This window comes from Vipera berus (genome assembly GCF_964194415.1).
Source record: "Vipera berus genome assembly, chromosome: 4".
Classification (NCBI taxonomy): Eukaryota; Metazoa; Chordata; class Lepidosauria; order Squamata; family Viperidae; genus Vipera; species Vipera berus.
The window spans coordinates 64,644,376-64,670,499 of NC_138206.1; the positions used below are offsets into that span (position 1 = coordinate 64,644,376).

Genomic DNA, 26,124 nt, shown 5'->3' on the forward strand with positions numbered 1-26,124 from the left:
TCTAATCAGCTTATTTTACAGTTGCATCTGCAAAAAATCATCTTATGTAAATCGCTGTAAGTCCTGTTTTCATAACTCTTATTTAAGCTTAGTTTCCCCTCAGTATTCAAAACATTTTTGTCAATTATAGTTTTCTCAAAAATGATTACATTTAAATATCCAAAATATTTCATACATTTAAATCATCCCAATATTTTTTACATATCCCATATCATAGAAAAAAAATACTATACTACTTATAAATCACATCTCTCTTACTCTCTTACTCCCTTCATATCCAAAATTTGACTATTCTTTTAACCATATTCAGACAAATGTTTGGTCATATAATACTCCATCTGGTATGTCAAGTCATCTCTCTTGACTCTAGCTCTTGCCTGTTCTTATTTAAGCTTAGTTTCTCTTCAGTATTCAGAATGTTTCTTATCAGTTATAATTTTCTCAAAGTTAATTACATTTGAATATCCAAAATATTCCATTCATTTAAGTCAACTCATTATTTTTACATTTTCCATATCATAAAAAAATACTATAATACTTATGAATCACATCTCTCTTACTTTAGAACCCATTCATCTCCAAAATTTAACTATTCTTTTAACCATATTCAAACAAGTGTTTAGTCATATAGTATTCTATCTGGTAGGTCAAGTCATCTCTCTTGAGTCTGGCTCTCATCTTCTTTTGCCTTGAAGCTTTCCAAGTCAGTGTATTCAGCTTGCCATGGTATTATTCCTGTATTTTTATAAGTGTTGTTAAGAATGGGAAAGACAAATTGAGTAAGGTGCTTTTAAGGGGGAGTTACACCCATTTATATTCGTTAAGAAGCTTCCACTTTTCTTCTCCCTTGATTTCTCTTTTCATTTTTTGTCTCCCCAACTCTGGTGATTCTCCTGACAGCTCTATTGTCCATTTTATCAAATATTCTTTCTTATCTTCAGGTTTGTTTTGAAGTTCTGAGAGATAAAATTTCTTTTCCATTTCCAATGTTATAGCAAAATCTTGCAGATTTTTCTTTGTCTATGTTAAGCTGCAATTTTCTTCATTTGTAGCTTCCATCTTTTGGTCACTTTCCTCAAGTTTTTGTTCTATTATCTGATTTATTTGTTCATTTTTTGTCACCATTTTCTGAGAATTTTTTTTATTGTGAGCTTAGGTCAAGGATGTGCTCATTTATATCATCAAAAATATTTTTAATCTCATTATGATTTGAAGCAATTGTTGTTTCAATTAGTTGCAACAAAGCATACATTTCCTCCTGGAAAATATTTGTCTTGTCTTGAAGTATTATTCCTGCAGATCTCTGATGTTCCAGACTGGGAATTTTGGCAAAAAATATTGTGCATGGTTTCTTACCACTTTTAGCTGTATATGCAATCTCCACTTTCATCAAACCAGCCAGTCTTAAATTCCAAACACTATAGTCTTATATGACTTATCTTTATAAACAGTCCCAAATGTTTAACCACTTAAAAACAATCTGGTAATTTCCCTCCTAGAAGAATAGCCAAAAAGTCAAAGTTTTTCTTTCTCTGCAGATGATTGTTAAACTTGAATATCACACTTCAGTAAGTGTTTATAATCCAAGGTTAGCAGTTTTCATAACAATTGTATTTCTCATCCTTCAATAGACAGCCCAGTGTATTTTCATTGCTTTATTTCCAGCTATTCTCTGTTTAGCTAAGAATCACTGAGGATCAAAGGAATAAATTGTGCTCTGTTTCTGGGCATTTTGCCAATTTCTGAGGCAGGGCAGCTATAGTTCTATACTCTGTTCCACCACTAGAAGTCAGTAGCTGTTTGTTTTCCAACTTTTAAAACAAAAAGTCTTTTTTCTTATAATTTCATCAATATTCCTTTAAATAAAAAATCTTAACAATTTTCATAGTTTTCAGTTTTACCCAAATTATAGCTTTATATTATTCCATTTCTATATATTTCTGTCCCCTATAAAAATTAAATTGCCACTTCTGTCTATGGAAGGGTGGGGTTATAGTCCCCTTCCTTTTCACTTTCGGAGGATTTTTTGCTTCTTGGGGATCTTTTCCAGGAAAGCAGTTTCAAAATACAGAAGAGAAAATCAATATTCTCACCCATCTCCAACATGCTGTTCATAGTTGTTCTTAGTTGGTGCTTTTGGACTTCAGATGCCAGTAGTTTGGGCTAGTTACCAGAGTGTAGCTAGCCTTCCTCCTGTCAAGTTGAAGGGTTTCCCCTGGATCAAATGGATGGACCACTGTCTTTCCGTGATCAACGTGGGACCCCTCCTTCTTCATCGCCTCTCTGGGGCGACTTTAGACCCATTTAGGGTCCCCAGGCAGGGTAAAACCAGCCATGGGGTGTGGAGCTCCGCAATCTATCGGCCATGTTACTACAACATAAAACTAGAAGTCTAAAATATATGGCTTTTATAAAGACTAAAGATTGTTATTGTAAAAAATCAATAATATATTATATTACACACACATACACACACACACACGTAGGAAACGTGTGTGTGTGTGTGTGTGTGTGTAAATTTTTTGGATTGCTAACAAAGAATTAAAGGGAGACTGATATGGCCATTTCAAACTCATTTGTTCTCATCAGTCAGCAATCCAAAAAAAATTACACAAATAATGAGTTGTCACAGTTGCGACTACAGCTTGTGGATGGCCTTAGGTTAGGCTGATACAGGCAATAAGGTTTGCCCTGTATTTGGGCCTGGCAAGGTATTCTAAAATACTTAACAAATACTTAACATATATATAAAGACACAGAATATTTTCTAACATGGAACTTATTTTACCAATGACTGGAAAAACAGGATAGAGAGTAAGAACTTAACTTGTATTACTAAGCAAAACAAATCACCCCAGACAACACATTGTTCATTAAGCACAAATGAATTGTAATAATATAAAATTAATAAAATTCTTTAAAAAAAGAACATAGGCAATGAATGAAAACCTCTGGATCATTCTGAATAAATTTAAATAACTTGAATTGAAAATGTAATTTACAGCAAAGAACTAACTGAAAACCTTTAACAATTTCAGAAGAGAGTATATTATATTTATTTATTTAGATTTATATACCGCCCTTTCCCGAAGGACTCAGGGCGGTTTACAGGATATTTAAAAGAAAATCAATACAAAAGTTAAAACAAATTAAAAAAGATTAAATGAAACCCTGAGAAAAAATAAAATAAAAATAAAAAATAAAAACCCAGTTAAAATTAAAAATTAAAAAATTCTCAGCCTCATGACAACAATTCTTGAAATAATTATAGAAACAGTCAGAGGTACTGAGGAACTTCATAAATTATGAGCTTACCTTAAAAAAGAAATCCCTGACCAAAATAAGACTGGGTGCATACACTCACTCATTCACACACACACACACACACACACAGAAACACACATACTTCTTACAGAAACAGGAGCATTACTTGTTCAACACAATGACCACTCCAACATCAATAGCTGTCTAATTACATAAGGATAAAGAAAGCAAGTTTTGCTTTAATGGCAATTTTTTTTAGTTTCGTTTCCTAATTATGATAGATTTTCCTGGTTTTTTTTTTTAATAAATCAAGGATGACAGGAAAATGACCAGACTGATTACAAGCACTGTGGGGTTGATTAAGTTTACTCTGGAAAGGTTAAAGGTAAAGGTAAAGGTTCCCTTGCACATGCGTGCTAGTCATTTCCAACTCTAGGGGCCGGTGCTCATCTCCATTTCAAAGCCGAAGAGCCAGCACTTGTCCGAGGACGTCTCCGTGGTCATGTGGCTGGCATGACTAGACACCAAAGGCGCACAGAACGCTGTTACCTTCCCACCACAGTGGTCCCTATTTTTCTACTTGCATTTTTATGTGCTTTCGAACTGCTAGGTTGGCAGAAGCTGGGATGAGTAACACGCGCTCACTCTGCTACGCGGCACTTGGGATTCGGCCTGCCAAACTGCCGACCTTCTGATCGACAAGCTCAGCGTCCTAACGCACTGAGCCACTGCGTCCCTTTGAATATATTTATAGTGGATATAAAAAGTCTTCACACGCCCCTGTTAGGAACCCTAAAACAAAGTATCTATCTATCTATCTATCTATCTATCTATCTATCTATCTATCTATCTATCTATCTATCTATCTAGTTTGTCTATCTAGTCTGTCTATCTAGTCTGTCTATATATCTCATCTATCATCTGTTTATCTATATCACTTATCCAAAATAATGTAAACAAAATTTCAAAGAAAAGAAATATAAAATATAATGAAATGCAATGTATTCAAGTAGCAAAACATTCCAAGAGCTTTCTTTTTGGAAGTGCTATTAGAATTCCCATGGATAAATTGTTATTAGTGTGTAACTTTTAGTTACAGATTTGTTTTTTGAAATTACTTTTTGCTCTTAGTACTCATTTGGATTTAGTAATAAATTATTCTTTTTCTGTAGTTTTATTTAATGTACTCTGCTGAAAGTTCTCTGGAACTGAGGATATATACTGTGTTTGTGTCTCTCTCTGTGTGCATCTTTATTCAAGATCGCCTCAAATATAATCCAAACATTAGTTCAAGAAAGATGATTGGATAGCTTCTTTACACAATACGAATTACCACTGATGAAGAATAAAGAGAATGGCAGTTCAACATGTTCTGGCAAATGTTCTTTTCAAATTAGAAATTACAGATGAAGAAACAGTAGATATATCATAAAATATATATTTAAAAGCTCATGTACAGCATGGATTCCATATGCAACCAAAGCTTGTTAAGCCTAAGAGGTTATTTCTTTATATTGCCTTAGGATACCTCAGAAGAAACTAAATATTGTAAAAGAATTCTAAATTATTTTAATTATGTTCTCATACTGTAGGTATTGTGTTGGAAATTATCTATAATCTGTTTTCTTTAATAAACTCTTCTTTTAGTGACTACTTGGAAACCTTGAGAGCCCTGCCAAAAAGCTTTAACATGTTTCAAAATCTTAGTTATTTGAAATTTATTCACAGAAACCTCAAATAAAAAATCCTTTCATCGGACAGCAACACATTTCTAGATCTTGTGATAATCTCACTAAATTGTAGCAGCTATTTAGTTAATACGTTACTACTTCATAACCTGATCTGAATATCAAATGGAAACATGGCTATCTAGATTTAAATTTTAGTTAAAAAAGAAAAAAAGTAATAGTTGCCATATTAATTGGGTAAGTCACAAAATTGCACCTGCTTAACCTGAGAGAAACTCTTGAAAGACTTCTATTTCTTGTTATTAATCTATGCACTTCTTTTGTTTTATGGATGTTTGAACTGAAATGGCTCTGAAACGTAAATAATTATGAGGTTTTTAAAAATAAAATTAAATCTGCTTAAGTTCTTACCTCTCTGGAAGATATTGTCAGTGTTAATTAAGATCAAAGTAATTAATATCTGGGGGGGAAAATGCCTGGTTAATCAATAGCAAATGCTGCAATGCTTCACATACAAGATGACATGAATCCTCCTGTGCACAGGCTTCTTCTCATTTTCCTCCTCAACATAGGAAAAAGGACTTTTCGCATTTAGCTTCATTTTTCTCTGATTTATAAATGCTCACAAAGCAGACATTATAATGTAAATAATACTCCTTAAAGCAAGGTATTAGGAATGATAGCATTCTACTATACACAGAGTTCATAACAATCCTATAATGCTTCATGATGAAGACATTTTGTTCCAGGGCTTTTACTTTCCAAAAGAGAGTTAAAAAAATGGCAGTTAATTGGATATGTCATGGAATGTAGTAAGGGGATAGAGAGAGAGAGGGGAAGCATTCCAGAGGAGTAAAAAAACAACAACTCAGTCCAGATGTATGAGAGAAAGAGGTGAAGACAGCTCCTCTCTGCTACTACATAGAGTATATCCTAGAAGCAGAGGGTGGAGTGGTCAATCTGGTAAGATTTTGTCTGCAGGTATGAAACATTGAAGAATTCAGCTTGGAAGAATCATCACACATCTTCCTTGGTTTTGGGTTTGACAGGGTGTCCGGTGAGGCTGTCACAGGTGAGCCCAGTCTGCTATAGCACAGCAGTCATTCCACTAGCAGTAGTTCTCTAAAATTATATCTGTTTTTTTTTAATTTCCAGAACAATAACAATGAATTAAGGATAATACAAGTAATGACTACAAGCTGACATCCAATATTCTGAAAGTTAAAATCTATTAAATGCTGATATACTTTGGCAAAAGAGAATTGATGGACATCAAAGATCAGGATGAAATTTTGCATGAAGAGAACATCAATTACGGGGAAAAGTTTAGGGAGAAATTATAGAGAGATGGATAAAACATACTGGAATGATTTCATATTTAAATTAAGTGAAATACTTATCAGGTATAAACATGTTTCTTAGATAAACAATATTTAATTTTTGCTAATGTCCTAGTCTGGATGTATTCAAAGAATAGTATTTGAAAGACAACAGCGGTTTAAACAGAAGAATCCTCCTGTTCTCCCTATCACTACAGATAAAGGAATTGATATGAGAAACATTCAGGAAAATGTGGATCATGATTTCTAGAGTCAAACTGATGTGATGAATCTTTAGATATAACACAATGTTGTGGCAGTTGTAAAAATGAACAACAGATAGAAGAACTAAATCAGACATGTCAAACTTGCGACATCATGTGACATCACGCAACGAATTGGGACGGTTTTGCCATTGCCGGCAATGGGGTGGGTGCAGCTTCCGGATCATGTGTCCGGCCCACTGGCCGGCAGCTTGACACCCCTGAACTAAGTCATAAAATAGGATCTGGTGTTCTGTTAAAAAAGGATGAAAACTAAACATAAGAAGATTTGAACTTTCTCTTTATAAATAAGGCTACACTATGATTAAATATAGTTGTTAAATTCTTTTTTACAACTTATTTCAATACATATCACTTATTTTCAGTTTTTGAATTTTCTTGTAGGCCTATCTAAGTAATTCCAATATAGCATTTACATTTACACACTTTGGTAAATTTGCGTGCTTAAAGAATTTTTCCAATAGGATGACTACTGAGACTGAACAGAATTATTTACTAATTTAACACATTATCAGGTGCTGTCTTAAAAGTTGTCAAAATAGTCTACAATTGATCAAAATAAAATTATAAATCAAAACATCAAATCAAAGGTGCATTTGTATGCTTTATACTTCTGCAAATCCTAGTTTTCTCATGCATGGTAGCATCTTGCTTTAGGGACTCTGTCATTACAAAAATCTTTCACCTTCCTACTGGAAAGAAGAAAAGCAATTTAATTTAATTTTTATTTAATTTTTTTAAAAAAAATATAGGAATATAAAATAGGAATATATATAGGAATATAAAAATATATAATTTACATAATTATTTTTTGTAAATAATGCTTAAAGAATCTTGGGTGCAAAGAAACCCAGGATCAGCAGAAGGTTTGGTGTAATCATAATTATGCTTACTTGGAAATAAATCACACAAGCATTATTGACATTACTGATTTTTGATTCAAAGTGTTAAATATAGTGGTATTTTTTCTTCTTCTCAGAAAGGGCAAAATCAATTTGGTTAGATCTTTGTTTAGGTTAGACATCAATACTTAGCATCGTGGTCTGCCACAAGCACCCCTGGTTTTCTCTCAAAGGTATCTTTATTTGTTGCCTCACCATTTGGAGTTAAGGGTGTGCAAATCCTAAAATGAATGTTTTGATAAAGCATCAAATTAAACGCCTTGCCAAAACTTTTTTTATAACCAGAACAGCTCCCTCTCTTTTTTAAGTGAAGCAGAATGATTAAATGCCACATTCTTCTTTGGAGCTTTCATCCTTTGGAGAAGTTTGACAATTATTCTGAGAAAGCTGTGCAATGAAGCATAAAGGCCTAATGCAACAACTATTAATAATCTGCTAGTGCTGTAAATAGTCCTTTGCAAACAAGGTAGATTGATCTCAGTGTAGTCATTTGGGCAGGGTCACTTTGCTAGGGCAGGGGTGTCAAACTGGTGACCCATGGTCTGGATGCGTTACGTGCAGGTCACACCCACCTTGGCTCCACAAAGGCAAAAAACTCATGATACATCATGTGACATGATCGAGTTTGACACCTGTGTGCTAAAGCAAGAGGCTCTCTGATTCTCATTAACTAAGCAACTGGAACCCCCTCGGGCCAATAAGATAGTAGATTCTGTTCAGCCTACTCCCCAGTGCTAATGGAAGTGCTTCCAGTCTGGTTAGCTTTTGGATTGCCTATAGCAGGGGTGTCAAACTTCCGGCCCATGGGCCGGACGCGTCACAAGGAAACTGTGTCCACCCCATTGCTGGCAATGGGGAAAAAGTTCCAATACGTCACACAACTTCATGTGATGTTGTGAGTTTGACATGTCTGGCCTATAGCATAAATGAGAGCGGAGACCCTGGCAAGATCTTCAGCACACAATAAGGTTGCTCTAAGTCAACCACTTCACATATTACAAGCATGTTTGTAGCATTATCTGAAGCTGCCCAATTGGAAGCAGCTCATCTGATACTGGAAGACTTTTACAATATTAGCTCTGCAGGAGAAGACTAAATGTTGTCATGGGCTGCTCGCACATGTGGATTACAAATATAAGTCTAGCCTGCAGTAAGAATATGTGCAAGGCAAAAGGCTCAGAAGAGATCCTCCCTTATTTTGGAGCTCTAAAGGGGGCAGGAGAAAAGAAGTACTTTCAGACCTGCTAAATTTGTTAATGTAACTTTACAATAAAGTAGAATTAGGTCATGTGGTCATGTTTCCTCATAAAACTGTCAATTTCTCACACTATGGGAGATAATGGTCAAAAATTGTATAGTTCAAATTAATATTAGAAAAAAAAACACCTTTGAATGTACAAAATCTATAATGGACAGTATAAAATAGTAGGGAAAAAAATCAAGTGATGCATTACTTTAATTTTGATTGATTTTTCTGCTATGTATTATTTTTCAGAAGTTCCATTCACTGTTATCAATTACACTCAACATCAGCACTTTAGTTAATTAGGCATTTTTTCTGTGTATAAACAGAATTGAGGTTTTTTTTTAAAAAAAATATGTGCCAATCTCCCAGTTAGCCCCTATTAATATTATACAACTGTGCCATCCTTGAATATTGCCACTCTGCCCTTATATACATTGTATCTGCATTTTGGAGGCTATGTATCACCTCATTAATATGATTGCCACACATGCACAGCAGGTATCATATAACTATGTAACATCAAAGTTAAGAGACAAATCAAGAAGAGTGCCCTGAAGATAGGGTATAGGGGCAGAATGTTATTATTATTCATTTTGGTGGGTCATAATCATAATAGTAAGGGACGCGGTGGCTCAGTGGGTTAGGACGCTGAGCTTGTCGATCAGAAGGTCGGCAGTTTGGCGGGTCGAATCCCGAGTGCCGCGTAACAGAGTGAGCGCCTGTTACTCGTCCCAGCTTCTGCCAACCTAGCAGTTCGAAAGCACGTAAAAATGCAAGTAGAAAAATAGGGACCACTCCGGTGGGAAGGTAACAGCGTTCCGTGCACCTTTGGCGTCTAGTCATGCCGGCCACATGACCACGGAGACGTCCTCGGACAAGCGCTAGCTCTTCGGCTTTGAAACGGAGATGAGCACCGGCCCCTAGAGTCGGAAACGACTAGCACGCATGTGCGGGGGAACCTTTACCTTTTTAATCATAATAGTAAAGTTGGAAGGGACCTTGGAGGTCATCTAGTCCAACTCCCCGCTCAGACAGGAAACCGTATACCATTTCAGACAAATGGCTGTCCAGTCTCTTCTTAAAAACTTTCAGTGTTGGAGCATTCACCACTTCTGGAGGCAGGTTGTTCCACTGGTTAATTGTTCTAACTGTCAGGAAGTTTCTCCTTAGTTCTAGGTTGCTTCTCTCCTTGATTAGTTTCCATCCATTGCTTCTTATCCAGCCTTCAGGGGCTTTGGAGAATAGCTTGACTCCCTCTTCTTTGTGGCAGCCCCTGGGATATTGGAACACTGCTATCATGTCACCCCTCGTCCTTTGCTTCATTAAACTAGACATACCCAATTCCAGCAGCCATTCCTTATATATTTTAGCCTCCAGACCTCTAATCATCTTTGTTGCTCTTCTCTGTACTCTTTCCAGAGTCTCAACATCTTTTTTACATCATGGTGATCAAAACTGGATGCAGTATACCAAATGTGGCCTTACCAAGGCATTGTAAAGTGGTATTAATACTTCATGTGATCTTGATTTTATCCCTCTATTAATGCAGCCTAGCACTGTGTTGGCTTTTTTGGCAGCTGCAGCACACTGCTGGCTCATATTTAAATGATTGTGCATTAGGACTCCGAGATCCCTCTCACAGTTACTGCTATTGAGTAAGGTACCCCCTATACTATACCTGTGCATTTGGTTTTTCTTGCCTAAATATAGAACCTTACTTTTTTCACCAATGAATTTCATTTTGTTAGATAGCGCCCAGTGTTGAAGTCTGTCCAGATCCTCCTGTATCTTAAGCCTGTCTTCTGGAGTGTTGGCTATTCCTGCCAGCTTGGTGTTGTCTGCAAATTTGATGAGTTCCCCATCTATCCCCTTGTCCAAATCATTGATGAAGATGTTGAAGAGCACTGGGTCCAGAACAGAGTCCTGGGGCACCCCACTACACACTTCCCTCCATGTAGATGTGGTTCCATTGAGGACCACATGCTGAGTACGGCTGGTCAGCCAGCTATGAATCCATCTGGTGGTGATGCTGTCTAACCCACATTTTTCTATCTTATCAAGTAGTAGGTTGTGATCTACTTTATTAAACACCTTACTGAAGTCCAAGTAAATTATATCCACAGCATTCCTTTGGTCCACTAATTTTGTCACTTGGTTGAAGAATGTGATAAACCCATGTTGGCTTTTAGTAGGTGCTCACTGATTCGTTGTTTGATTATCTTTCCCAGAATCTTCACAGGTATTGAGGTCAGGCTGATAGGTCTGTAATTTCCTGGATCCATTTTTTTTCTTTTTTGAAGATGGGAACTACATCAGCTCTTTTCCAGTCCTGTGGTAGTTCCCCAGTGCTCCACGATCTTTGAAAGATATAGTTCAGTGGTTCTGAGATCACATCTGCCAGTTCCTTGAGAACCTTGGTCTTGGTGATTTGAACTCGTCTAGGCTGGCTAGGTACTCACTTACCATTTTCTTGCCTATCTTAACTTGTGTTTCTATTCTGTTTTTTATGGCACTATATTTGATAGGTTGGTCTGGTTTTTTTCCCCTTTGTGTAAAGACAGATGCAAAAAATGAGTTAAATATTTCTGCTTTCACCCTGTTGCTTGTCACCTTCTTGCCACTTTCACCCACTAATGGACCAATCATTTCTTTTACTTTTTCTTGTTATTTACATGTTGAAAGAAGCTTTTTTTGTTATTTTTGACTTTGGTCACAAGCCTTAGTTCATTTTGAGCCTTAGCTTTCCTCACTTCATCTTTGCAGGCTCGGGCTATTTGCTCATATTCTGCTTTAGTTATGTGCCCCTTTTTCCACTTTTTATACTTGTCCTTTTTATCTTTCTTTATGTAGCCATGCTGGTTTCTTTTGAGAGCTGTTATTTTTCCTCTTTGTTAGTATTGTGCTAGACTGGGCTTTTATTATCTCACTTTTCAAAATTTCCCAAGCTTCTTGAGTTGTTTTCCCCTTGAGGATTCTCATCCATGGAATCCTTCCCAAGCTCTCTCTAAGTTTATTGAAATTAGCTCTCTTAAAGTCCAAGACTCTAGTTTGACTGTATTCTATTGCTTGTGCTTCGATAATGTTGAATTCCAATATTGCATGATCACTTCCTCCCAAGGTTCCTGTGGCTTCAGCACCTTCTATCATTTCATCTCTCTTAGTGAGAATTAGATCCAAAATGGCTAATCCCCTAGTTCCCTTCTCTACTTTTTGGGTGACAAAGTTGTCTGCTAGGTTTGTCAGGAATCTGTTTGATCTTCCACTTGGTGCAGAGTTTGTCTCCCAGTTGATGTCAGGGTACTTAAAGTTCCCCATTACTATTGTGATGTGCTTCCTACATACTTTGGTTAGCTGACTAGCAAGAAGTTCATCTATTTCCTCTGTTTGGTTAGGCGGCCTATAGTATACAGCTATGGCAGTGTCATTTTTTCTCCCTTTTATATTGACCCAAATGCATTCAAGTTTACAGTTTTCATCATTGTTGTGCTCTATTTCTGTAGAGATGTAGTTATTTCTTATAGAGAGAGCAACTCTACCTCCTCTTTTATTTGGTCTGTTTCTTTTGAATAATTTAAATCCCTCTAGCTGTGTGTTCCATTTGTGGGTTTCATCCCACCATGTTTCTGTGATGGCGACAATATCATATCTGCCCTCATTAACCTGAATTTCTAGTTCACCCTGTTTATTGCTCATACTCTGTGTATTGGTCAGTCAAGACACTAGTAAAACTGCAGTAATTCTAAGTGTATGGGAGAATGATCTTAGATGACAGGGAAAGAGCCACAGCCAAGCAAATACTTGGATAATATTCTTGGCCATTTAGATCACAAAGTGTCAGGAAAGCAAAAGTCTCAAATAGGACCCTCCTTAGTTTTGTGGGATGTAAAAGAGATGGGGGGGAACGTAATTTTAAGCTTCTGTTAATGTAGCCTTACAATAAAGTAGAATTAATTCATCTGATCATGCTTCCTGCCTGGATTATATCAGAAGACTGACAGTAGTACATCATGATTTCTTTTTATCACATACTCTTTGAACTATTCATTCAGAAAAAACAGCACATTTTGGACTACTCAGTCTTATTGGTTGCCACTGCACGCAGGTTTAAATAGAACATATTGCACAAATTAAGTAATCTCCATAACTTTCTTCATGATTCACACTAACTGCTTACTAAGTCTGAAGGTCAAACTACAATTTTAGATAAACAAATGACTCTGAGATTCAAATGTGCTTTTAGATAGAAATGATGGATAGAAATTGGGGTCATTGCTGCATTGATCAAGATCAAAGCCAAATTACTTACATTCAACTGTTGCTATAATTTATGAAGCACTTGAAAAGCTAGACACTGTGCAATCGATACAGATAAAAATCAAGAAGGAGAGATAATATGAAAAGTGGGTAATGAGAAGAAAAATTAAAAATTAAGTATGAGCCGAAAGGGGGAAAAAGGCAGATTCTAAGTAGGTCAGAAAAAAAGGAACAATAATTTAAAATGCATGAGTGAAGTAGGGCAGGTATGAATAACTGGTAGTTATTTCTGATATATGGTACAACTAGAGAAAAAGAGCAATAACAAGAAATAGAAAAAAAAGCAAGATTTTGAGCATTCTAAAGACATTTCGAAATAAAGTGATTAGAGAGATGTACAAATAAAAATTAGAGACAAGAATTAAAAACTAATTTATCCAAATACAAATACTGACAATAATATGCTTTCTGTCCTGTATGCTTGCTAAATATTTTTCCTGAGAATATACACACTTAAAAAAAAACACTAGGTTGCCACAGTTTACCATGAAAAGCTACTGCAGAAGTTTTTTTAAAAAAGGTTCCCATTTGTTTAAAATTAAAAAAAAATAAAAATAAAGAAATAAAAAGGAGCAATAGCAAGAAATAGAAAAACAAAGTGTTGTAAAATATTATTCAGATAATGAAGAGACTAGATGATGTTAAGGATTATGCCAAAAGGAGAAGTAATCTGACAGAAAGATTTACATTCCAGTAGTAATTAATGTGTGCAAGAATCTATTTTTTCATAGCAAACATATCTTCATTTAACCACTTTAATAATTTGAATTATCTTCATAAACCTCATAATTAAAACCAGATCCACTGCCAGCTGTCATGGCAGAATGCAAGCTTTTTATAAATTATTTATGAATGTAAGATGTACTGGCATATTTACAATCAGTTTGGGAATTATTTTTATGAACTTCTACACTTTTCCACCTGGATATATTTTTAAAAATATTAAAAAAGCAATTAACACCTTATCAAAACTAAAGCAATGCTATTCTACTGATTGCTAGACACATGAAATCTCAGGTAATGTTTTTACTAGTGTGAACCAAAATAAAATATTATACTTATTATATTATAAGTTGGCTTTATATAATTTTATTATAGCATGTGGGCTATAGAAATAAGTTGAAAAGATGAATCAGTGTATTTTGGTATTGATCAAGGGATTTGCAAATTATCAATTCCATAGATCTGACTCAATCAGGCTACCAGTGCCTGGATATGAAGTGAAGTTCAGAAAGTAGAACTCTCTTACTGTTTTGTCTAGTCTGTCTAGTTTAATAATGTAACCGTTAGGCTTGTACAATATGACTTAGATTTCCTTCACTGAAAAGACAGGCCAAATAGGTACAATGGGATTCTCTTCATTAAACCAAAGAAATAATGAAATTAAGGAAATTTAAATAATGTCCAGAAACTTACGTCTTTGTATTAGTCTAAAAATTAATTCCAGATGGCAAGCTATATGTTTACTGTTTTTTTATATGAAATGTTTGAATAACAGGAATACTACTGGTACAGGACATAACCTGATTTTTATGAGTCCAACTTTAAATTATTTTTGTTATTTATGTACTGACAGATAATAGCATATCTATTTCTGGTATATACAGCAAGGAGAAATGGATAGTCTATCTTACCCTATAGAGATACAAGCATTTTATTTCACAAATGGAGAGAATTGTTTTCACAGATACACTGACGGAAGAAAAATACAGGTATCTATGTATGTACATGTGTGTGGGGGGTATGTGTGTATAGTGTGTGTGTGTGTGTGTGTGTGTGTGTGTGTTTGTGCTAACATTATGTTTTCACTGCTTTCCTAAGCAACTCATCTCAGGTGGGAGGAGCGCTGGATGATGGATTTGAAAATGTAGACTTTGTTCAAAATGAAAAACCTGTTCTTATTGGAAAAGTAAAAGTAAAAAATTAACCTGGTCTCCTTCTGTCAAATTGGATGGAGGAGCAGAAAATAGAATGACACTACAGCAACTTACCTAAGGGCAAGGCTCCACTGACTCAGAGGAGCTTGTGAAGACTTGCTAATGCATTGCGTACAAGTCTCTGCTTAGGACTAGCCAGGTATTAGAATAACATCTGCATTGCCACAGATCCCTGAACCTGAGCTTACTATTATCTCCTGATCTCTACTATTGCTTTGACCATACTACTGATCAATCTTTACAACTAGCCTCTTGACATTTGCCTTGATCAAATAAACCATGAATGTGAATTTCCAAAGCATAGGTTTTAGAAAAGCCAGCCAGAGCCAGGATGAATGCAAAGTGTAATAGATTAAATGAAGGGAAAGAGGAAGAGAGAGAATGAATTTCAAAGAATCCTAGATACTTATATATAATTCAGGATATTTTATTCTCTGTATTTAAATACTTAACATTATTTGAATGCACTTTCCCATGTGATTTAATTAGCTTTAATTGTGCAGATCTATTTAGGGTGATACCTATGATGCATGACATGTCCTTTCAAGTAGGTGTACAATTATTGTGGAAATGAATGTAATCGTAGAATCCACTAGCCCAAGGCAATTACAATTACAAGAGATGCTTGTTTAGTTAAAGGTCAAAATCTGATGCCTTACTTTCCCCTGTAATACTCTTGTCACTTTACAAGTTCAATTAAAGTACACTTTTAACAACCATATTTAAACATAACTGAAAAACCCTAGTTCAAAGCAGATAATCTAGTGTTTGTGTACATGTGCATGTACCAACATTTTAGCACAGAAATTTTCTTATTGCTCACCAAAATAATTAAAAAAATAAAAAATAAACCACCCTTATCTAACTTCATTTTTAACAAAATGTTAATTTTGGATCTATTTCTTAGATATAATTATGTTAAGAAATACTAATAAAATATTTTAACATTTTTATCTAGCTAAACGCTTAATTTAATTACCTTGAAATAAGTTTAAGACAACTTAAGAAATTTGTTATAAAACAAAGGTTACAATATTTATTTATTTATTTATTTATTTATTTATTTATTTATTTATTTATTTATTTATTTATTTATTTATTTATTTTTGGGACTTATATGTCGCCCTATCTCCCGAAGGACTTAGGGCGGCTAACAACAATAAAAACAACAATACAAAAGTTAAAAGAAATTAAATAAACAGCCCCAAAATAAATTAACTAAACAATTAAAAATTAAAACATTTTAAAACCCGTCATCAATTCAGGTCAGCCTGATGAAAAAGGAAAGTTTTTAGGTCGTGGCGAAAGGACCGGAGATCCAGCTCAAGGGGGAGTTGGTTCCACAGGGCTGGCGCTCCCACAGAGAAGGCCCTCCCCCTGGGGGTCGCCAGCCAACATTGTCTAGCCGACGGCACCCTGAGGAGGCCCTCTCTGTGTGAGCGCACTGGGCGATGGGAAGTCGTCCCCAGCAGCAGACGGTCCTGCAAATATCCGGGGCCTAGGCCATGTAGGGCTTTAAAGGTAAGTACCAGCACCTTAAATCTCACCCAGAAGACAACCGGTAACCAATGCAGCTCACGCAGGACGGGTGTAATATGAGTATTGCGATGCTCCCATCACAACCTGCGCAGCTGCATTCTGCACCAGCTGGAGCCTCCGGGTGGTCTTCAAGGGCAGCCCCATGTAGACAGCATTGCAGTAATCTATCCGAGAGGTAACGAGTGCATGAGTGACCGTACGTAGGGCATCTCAGTCCAGATAGGGGCGCAACTGGCGCACCAGTTGAACCTGGGCAAATGCCCCCCTGGCCACGACTCCAATATGATCTTCAAAACTGAGTTGTGAGTCCAGGAGGACGCCTAAATTGTGTGCCCTATCAACGGGAGGTAACACCTCTCCTCCCATAACCAAAAATGGAACCTCTTGGACAAGTCGAGATGCCGGTACGTAAAGCCACTCAGTCTTGGCCGGGTTGAGCTGGAGCCTGTTCTTCCCCATCCAAATCCGTACCGCTTCCAGGCAACGGGACATCACATCGAGGGCATCGCTGGGTTGGTTTGGGGTGGAGATAAAAAGCTGGGTATCATCAGCATATTGATGATACCTCACCCCGAAACCACGGATGATCTCACCCAGCGCCTTCATATAGATGTTGAACAGGAGGGGCGAGAGTACCGACCCCTGAGGCACCCCACAACTAAGGGGCCTAGGGGTTGACCTCTGCCCTCCTGCCAACACCGTCTGCGAACGGCTCGAGAGGTAGGAGGAGAACCACCGTAAAACGGTGCCTCCCACTCCCAACCCCTCGAGACGTTGCAGCAAGATACCATGGTCAATGGTATCAAAAGCCACTGAGAGGTCTAAAAGGACCAGGACAGAGGAATAACCCCTGTCTCGGGCCCGCCAGAGATCATCCACCAGCGTGACCAATGCCGTCTCCGTGCTGCACCTGGGCCTGAAACCTGATTGGTATGGATCCAGATACTCAGTTTCCTCCAGGACCAAAGGGAGCTGCCATGCCACCACGCTCTCAACAACCTTCACAAGGAAGCGAAGGTTGGAGACAGGATGAAAGTTATTTAAAATAGCTGGATCCAAGGCAGGTTTCTTGAGGAGGGGCCTTACCACTGCCTCCTTCAAGGCGGCAGGGAAGCACCCCTCACTCAAGGAAGCATTGATAACTGCCAGGAGCCAGTCTCGTGTAACCTCCCAAGCCGCATAAACTAGCCAGGAGGGACACGGGTCCAACAAACACGTGGCGGCACTTAATTTCCCCATGATCCTGTCCACTTCATCCAGAGTCACAGGATCAAACTCTTCCCAAATATTATCGGCCAAACCCATCGTTTCCCCTTTGTCAGATACTGCCCAGTCAGAGTCCAAGCCAGCCCGAATCTGAGCGATTTTATCCACCAGATACTCACTAAACTCCTCGGCCCGTCCCTGCAAGGGGTCCTCTCCCATCCCCTGATTTAAAAGGGAATGGGTCACCCTAAACAGGGCGGCCGGGCAGTTATCTTTGGATGCAATGAGGGTGGCGAAGTGAGCACGCTTCGCCACCTCCATTGCCACAAGATAAGATCTAGAAAAGGATCTTAATTGTGTTCAGTCATACTCGGACCGACTGGACCTCCAAATGCTCTCTAGGCCCCTTCTCTGGCGCTTCATCTCCCGCAGGTCCGCGGAGAACCACGAAGCGAGCTGGGATCTGCGCCAGGTCAGAGGCCGCAAAGGCACAACACAGTTGAGAGCCTCCTAAGCAGCCTGTTGCCAGGCGTCAACTAAGGTCTCGACCGGGCTGTGGGAAAGGGAGGAAGGAATCAGTCCAAGCACCATCTGGAACCTATCTGGGTCCATCAGGCACCTGGGGCGGAACCACCTGGTCGGTTCCACCTCCCAGCAGCGGGGAGTGGCATGACAGAGGCCCAACCGCAGGAGATAATGGTCTGTCCATGAAAGGGGTTGAGATGTTGGAGTAACCCCACCCAGACCATTAAGCCACTGCCCAGAGATAAAAATAAGGTCGGGCATGTTTTCCCCCTCGTGAGTCGGACCCTGAATAATCTGGGTCAGGTCCATGGCTATCATGGAAGCCATGAACTCTCGGGCCAGCCCCGACGCACCACCCAGGGAAGGCAGGTTAAAATCTCCCAGAACCATAAGCCTGGGAAACTCAACCGCCAACCCCGAGAGAGCGTCGAGTAGCCCGGGCAGGGCCGTTGCCATGCAGCTGGGAGAAAGGTATGTGAGCAACAGACCCAACTGACCCCCAGGACCCCACCTCAGGAGAAGGGACTCACATCCGCCTATCTGAGGGGCAGTGGTCTCCCGCGGACAAAGGGCCTCCTTAATAACAACTGCCACCCCCCTGCCCCTACCCTGAGCTCGAGGCTGGTGAAGCACATGGAAACCTGGTGGGCATAATTCAATCAAAGGGACCCCTCCCTCCGGGCCCAACCAGGTTTCAGTGATGCATGCCAGGTCTGCGTCTTCCTCCTCAATCAATTCCCGAATGAGGGGAGCTTTATTCACCACAGACCTGGCATTCAAATAAACCAGCCTGAGCTCAGGTACCTGTCCTCCCCCACCCCCGGAAAAGCAGGATGAAGCCAGAGGGTCGGAGCGTGCCACCGCTCGGAGATAGCGGGGGCGCGATCCCAAGTTTCGATATGGCCCTCTGTTCATCCGTCTGCCGCCATTCCCAATCACCGTGGGTATCACTGTCCCCACCCCATCCCCTCGGGCCCCAAGACCCTCCCCCTCACCGCCGTGACCATTTACCAACCTGGATTGAGAAAGATCCAGCAAAATCCCCCCATCTTTCTGCTGGAACTTACATCCCTCCCCCCTCCCTAACCCATTAAAAAATTAATAATTTAATAATTCCATCAAATGGAACTTGCCAAATTATTACAATTTTTAAAAAATGTTTTACAAAAATATGTATAACATGTGAATGTATTTTATTATCAAAAACAATGAAATCTTGAGCTTGTATCGGTATACATATACATTATGGACATACTTTGTTAAATGATGAAAATTTAATTATGCAGATATTAAAAAGTGTCATTTTAAAAAAACTGGCCTGATGTTTCATCATTTTCAGTGCTAGGAAATGTACAACTTCTATTCAAGCTATTATCAGAACACACCTTTAGGGATTAAAGGGACACGGTTAAATCCCTAAGCAATAACATTAAAGGACACAAAGTCTTAACTTTTTAAGCCTCCCATACATCTCTTCAGTAAGATCTCTGATCTTACTAATATACAAACTGAACATGGTTTATGGTTCCATTGAATCAGATCATCGGTATTGGGAATAGTAGAGAAGTCTACTATAAACTACTGCATTTTAAGCTTACACAAATTATTTAAGTCTAATGGTATCCTTTAATTGTGTTACAGTGGAGAAGTGAATAGATTCTAGGTTTATTAACAACTTTTAAAAAAAGATTCAAATTGAATAATTATAATTATAAAGGAGCCTTGGTGGAGCAGTGGGCTAATGCCTCCTTAAGTAACACCAGCTGCCTGCAATTAGTGCAGGTTTGAGTCCCACCAGGCTCAAGGTTGACTCAGCCTTCCATCCTTCCGAGGTAGGTAAAATGAGGACCCAGATTGTTGGGGGCAATAAGCTGACTTTGTAATAATGCTGCTTGGGGGGGGGCGAAAGCCCTAATAAGCAGGCATATACATAGAATGAAGGCTATAGCTAAGCACATTGGTTTGTGCTTAAATTGTAAGCCGCCCTGAGTCTTCGGAGAAGGGCGGGATATAAATGGGATTAAAATAAATAAATAAATAAATAAATAAATAAATAAATAAATAAATAAATAATTTCTGATCAAAAGATTATTAAATAGACCTCAGATTATTTAAAAGAATCTATCACAGATTTTCTGAATCTTATGTTCCATAAAAGAAGGAAAGGCTCTGGTCCCTGAAAGCTTTCCTGTTAACTGTTACAAAAACAATATTAATGCCTTCTTATAGCAGGTACCAACAACAAAGAGTGCATTAACATGGCACACAATGTCACAATGACATTGCAATGGTGTGGAAGACAAGGGAAGAGGTACTGCCTAAGAAGTAATAGACAAAAAAGAGAAGGAATCACAGTCATTTAATGGTCAGACGCACCCTAGTAGATCCAGAAGTTAAAAAATGGCACCAGGAGATTTGTTTTTTCAAACTTGTAAGATTCTGTTAATATAGTTTTCAATAAAGTAGAATTTGGTCATCTGGTCATTTTCCTGCCTGGTTTACCTGGGAGGGCTGACAGACATAATAACTTTCAATCACTTATTCCCAATTTGTTGCATCATTGTACAACACTGTTTTGTATTATGATCTAATGGTCATTACCTTTCCTTCCCCTCTTCCTAAGGATGCTTGTGTTCTTATTCCCTATTATACTTGAGGCACATGTTGTGTTATGCATTTATATGATTTCTATACCATCTTAATCTTATGACTCTGGATGTTTCACAAAAATCTTAAATAGCAATCTCTCTCTACCATCTGTTTTTAATGAATCAAACATTACACTCCCTCCCAGGTTGGGCAAGTATTTTACAATATATTCCAGTCATAGAACAATTTCTTTCATAAAGAAAGATGCTAACATTTTAACAGCTGTCATGTCTTACAAAGAACAAGGCTGAAAATGAAAGCATACCCGTAAGCCATTATTGTTTATTGATCTATACAGGAACATCATTTTTAGAACATCTTGTACTGTGTTTTTAAAAACCAATCTCCTTTATATTATCTGTGAATCCTTTTAATTAATATTGCATATAACATACACTTGCTATAACACTGTCATACTTATTAGCAATAACCTTCTGCTATTTCATCTGTAGTGCATCCACTAGATATTTCAGGTAACTTGTCCTGTTCAATTTACCTCAGAGTAGTTCCATCTGTTGTTTAGAGAAGATTTGAATAGGAATATATTATATTTTAGGAGTTCTTCTATAGCTCAAAGAATTTTCTCACACTAATATTCAGAGAGTCAAGGGTCACTCTTGATCTCAATAGGTTTTTATAGCTATTACCCATTTCTAGGAGAGATTCTTGAGAAAGTAACAGAATGACAGAATAACAGAGTTGGAAGGAACCTTGGATATCTTCTAGTCCAACCCTATACCATTTCAGACAAATGGCTGTCCAATCTCTTCTTAAAAACCTCCAATGATGGAGCACCCACAATTGTCTGAAGGAAAGCTGATCCACTGGTTAATTGTTCTCACTAGCAGGAAAAGTGGTAAACTTGTAATTGATTGAAAATACTGGATAAAGTGAATTATCTAGATCCATCTCAGTGAAATTGCATATCTCAATTTAGTACTTATTCAGCTTGGTCATACCTATCAATGAGCTGTTGATAGAGTCAGGCAGAAGTGGTGCATCCATCCTTATGTTCTTTGACCTCTCTGTCACTTTTGATACCATTGACCCTCATATCCTTCTGAGCTGGATCTAGGGGCTAAGAATGAAGGGCATCATTTTATACTTGTTCTCTTGCTTTCTTTAAGGCTACTCTTAGTTGTGATGATTGAAAGAAATATGTTTTCCTGGACCCTCCTCTGGTAGTTGCTGCAGAGTTCTACTCTCTTTCTTTATTTCACTTCTTATTCAATATATACACTGAAAAACCATTTATTGAATCATCTGTCAGTTTGAGGTTTGATATTTGTATACTGAGGCTTCCCAATTATATTTTGGGCCATCCAAATGAAGCTGTAGAAATACTGTTCTGAGGATTTATTTATTTTATTTATTTATTTTAATTCCATTTATATCCCGCCCTTCTCCGAAGACTCAGGGCGGCTTACAAGCTTAGCAGTAGCCTTCATTCTATGTATATGCCTACTTATTAGGGCTTTCACACACACCCCCAAGCGGCATTATTACAAAGTCAGCTTAATTGCCCCCAACAATCTGGGTCCTCATGCTTGAATAGAGTAACATTTCTTCATTCAAGAGTAGTGTATAAACTGTTTTTTCCCCTGAAGTCACTGCTCTTTCCTTGATCAGACAATTAATTACCCCACTTCATTTTACAGCTTTACTACTGCAATGTGTTTACACAGGACTGCTCTTGAAACCAACCATAAATTTCAGTTGGTCCAGATTGCAGTAACATGGGCAGTAATAGGCATGCTTCAGTATGCCCCTTTAACATTCTGCTTTAAAAGCTGCATTGGTAGCCAGTTTGTTTCTGGGTATGATTCAAGATGCTAGTTATTATCTCTAAAACTCCATATAGCATAGGGTCTGGTTACTTAGAACACAGTCAAATTAGAGTCTTGGACTTTAAGAGAGCTAATTTCAATAAACTTAGAGAGGGCTTGGGAAGTATTCCATGGATGAGAATCCTCAAGGGGAAAACAACTCAAGAAGCTTAGGAAATTTTGAAAAGTGAGATAATATGAGCAAATAGCCTGAACCTGCAAAGATGAAGTGAGGAAAGCTAAGGCTCAAAATGAACCAAGGTTTGCAACCAAAATCAAAAATAACAAAAAAGGCTTCTTTCAACATGTAAAAAAACAATAAAAAGTTAAGGATATGATTGGTTCATTACTGGGAGAAAGTGACAAGAAGGTGACAAGCAACAGGGAGAAAGCAGAAATATTTAACTCATTTTTTGCATCTGTCTTTACACAAAGGGGACAAAAACCAGTCCAATCTATCAAAAACAGTGCCATAAAAAACAGAATAGAAACACAAGTTAAGATAGGCAAGAAAATGGTAAGTGAGTCCCTGTCTAGCCTAGACTAGTTCAAATCACCAGGACCAGATGGATTACACCCCAAGGTTCTCAAGGAACTGGCAAATGTGATCTCAGAACCACTCAACTATATTTTTCAAAGATCCTGGAGCACTAGGGAACTACCAGAGGACTAGAAAAGAGCTGATGTAGTTCCCATCTTCAAAAAAGGAAAAAAAATAGATCCAGGAAATTATAGACCTATCATCCTGACCTCACTACCTGGGAAGATTCTGGAAAAGAGAATCAAACAACAAAACAGCAAACACCTAGAGGCAAAGGAATGCTGTGGATATAATTTACTTGGGCTTCAGTAAGGTATTTGATAAAGTAGATCACAACCTACTACTTGATAAGATAGAAAAATGTGGGTTAGAGAGCATTACCACCAGATGGATTCGTACCTGGCTGGCCGGTCATACTCAGTGTGTGGTCCTCAATGGAACTGCATGTACATGGAGGAAAGTGTAGCAGGAATAGCCAACATTCCACAAGACAGGATTAAGATACAGGAGGATCTGGACAGACTTCAACACTGGGCGCTATCTAACAAAATGAAATTTAATGGTAAAAAAAGTAAGGCTTTACACTTAGGCAAGAAAAACAAAATGCACAGCTATAGTATAGTAGTAACTGTGAGAGGGATCTCAGAGTCCTAGTGGTCAATCACTTAAATATGAGCCAGCAATGTGCTGCAGCTGCCAAAAAAGCCAACACAGTGCTAGGCTGCATTAACAGAGGGATAGAATCAAGATCACGTGAAGTACTAATACCACTTTACAATGCCTTGGTAAGGCCACACCTGGAATACTGCATCCCGTTTTGGTCACCACGATGTAAAAAAGATGTTGAGACTCTAGAAAGAGTACAGAGAAGAGCAACAAAGATGATTAGGAGTATAGAGGCTAAAACATATAAGGAACAGTTGCTGGAATTGGGTATGTCTAGTTTAATGAAGAGAAGGGCAAGGGGTGACATGATAGCAGTGTTCCAATATCTCAGGGGCTGCCACAAAGAAGAAGGAATCAAGCTATTCTCCAAAGCACCTGAAAGCAGGACAAGAAGCAATGGATGGAAACTAGTCAAGGAGAGAAGCAACCTAGAACTAAGGAGAAATTTCCTGACTGTTAGAACAATTAACCAGTGGAACAACCTGCCTCCAGAAACAGTGAATGCTCCAACACTGGAAATTTTTAAGAAGAGACTGGACAGCCATTTGTCTGAAATGTTATAGGGTTTCCTGCCTGAGCAGGGGATTGGACTAGATGAACTGCAAGGTCCCTTCCAACATTATTATTATTATTATTATTATTATTATTATTATTATTATTATTATTATTATTATTATTATTATTATTATTATTATTATTATTATTATTATTATTATTATTATTATTATTATTTGAGGGACTGCCTATTTCCACCAGTAACTACCAGTCTGCTTTAATCCAGCACAGTTGGCATGCTCTAGGTTCCTTTTACCAAACAATGCCATCTATCCATACCCTGGAAACATGTTTTGTCACAGTGCCTACCCTCTGGAATAAGGTTGTTATTGAGATCCAGGAGGATCGTAAGGATACTGGGACTTCAAGACCTGGATTTCCACCCAGGCACTTGTTCATTATTGCGGTATTGTTTTTATTGTTTTATAGTTTTATAGTTTCCTGTGAACTGCCCAGAATCATCAGGAGTCATATCATTAAATAAATACAAAGATAAATTGGCTTTGATGAAATATTTCAATTACTGAATGACTGAAAATAAAATTTTCATATATGCAAATTATGAAATAATATATTGGTTTTGACTTATACAACTCAATATACTGAAGAATCATATTTTGTTTCCAAAGGCTTTATGCATATATTGATTTTCTAGTGTTGCAAAAGAATGCTTCAGTAAGAGCACTTATACTACACTGAAATATAATAAACTTACTTTCATGACTACCCAATACCAAATTTAGAGGTAAATCAACAATTTGTGTAGTGCTAGCACATTTCACATAATATGTCTGTTTATATAAATTCATATGGGATGCCATTCATATGTTTGAAGAGCTTCGCCTGAAGATGCTAAAAGAACCACCTGCATATAAAGGCCTAAGGCATCTTGTTGAATGTTTAAACTGTCAAATGTTGTCTTGAATTTGAAGATTGATTTCTTATCACCAGTCACAGTATATTAAACTTTTAAAAGGTTAAGCAGATGAGCTGAATAATTTTAACTAGATGAGACATTTTCAGATCATTATGCCCTCATTGGAAAGCAAGGGAGTAATATACTGTCATTCATTCATCAACAGGTTGGTGAGTAATACAACAGCACATACTTTAAATACAATTTTCTTGATTGGGTATGATTTTTCCCCCTTACAACAGACACTGTTCAGATCACATTCATTCAGTAGCATAATTAAATGTCAGCAACACTATATGATCTTTCTGACAAGCAATAAATTATGAGAATAATATCATCGTGAAATTCTAGTAGGTGGCAGTACCTGGTCAACTTTGTCTCAGCTCAAAATTTCAGGAAGGTCAGGTATGGTTAGCATTTGGTTAGGGATACCTGTAAAGAATATGGGGCTTTAGGGTGAACTGAACCATAAAAAAAACAAATAATCCCAGAATAAAGAAAGGGCAATCCCTTTCTACATTGTTTGCAAGAATATGTGGATTTGTCCAGGAACAAACAAAAGTTGAGTTCAATTTAAAGAAGATGTTACTTATTATATTGAAAATCTAATTCAAATGACTGCTTTGCAAACCTCTTTTCAAAAGTCAACATTTCAAGTCGTGATTTCAGATTTCAGGATTTTAATGTGTCCCTTCTAATCAAAATGTCTCTCTTTCTATATTCAATTTTACAGGATAAATTATTTTT

The 26,124-nt window shown here is 37.6% G+C and overlaps 1 protein-coding gene and 1 long non-coding RNA gene across 2 annotated transcripts in view; one reads left to right on the top strand and one right to left on the bottom strand.

Moving 5' to 3' along the window:
- The window catches only part of LOC308667712, a 171,444-nt gene extending 168,238 nt beyond the window's left edge, over nucleotides 1-3,206 (top strand). The window contains exon 2 of the long non-coding RNA XR_014026350.1: nucleotides 3,042-3,206. This is a non-coding gene — a long non-coding RNA (uncharacterized lncRNA). The remainder of the gene's footprint in view (nucleotides 1-3,041) is intronic.
- The window catches only part of IL1RAPL1 (interleukin 1 receptor accessory protein like 1), a 741,179-nt gene that overhangs the window by 227,247 nt on the left and 487,808 nt on the right, over nucleotides 1-26,124 (bottom strand). The gene's annotated exons all lie outside the window — the stretch shown is intronic.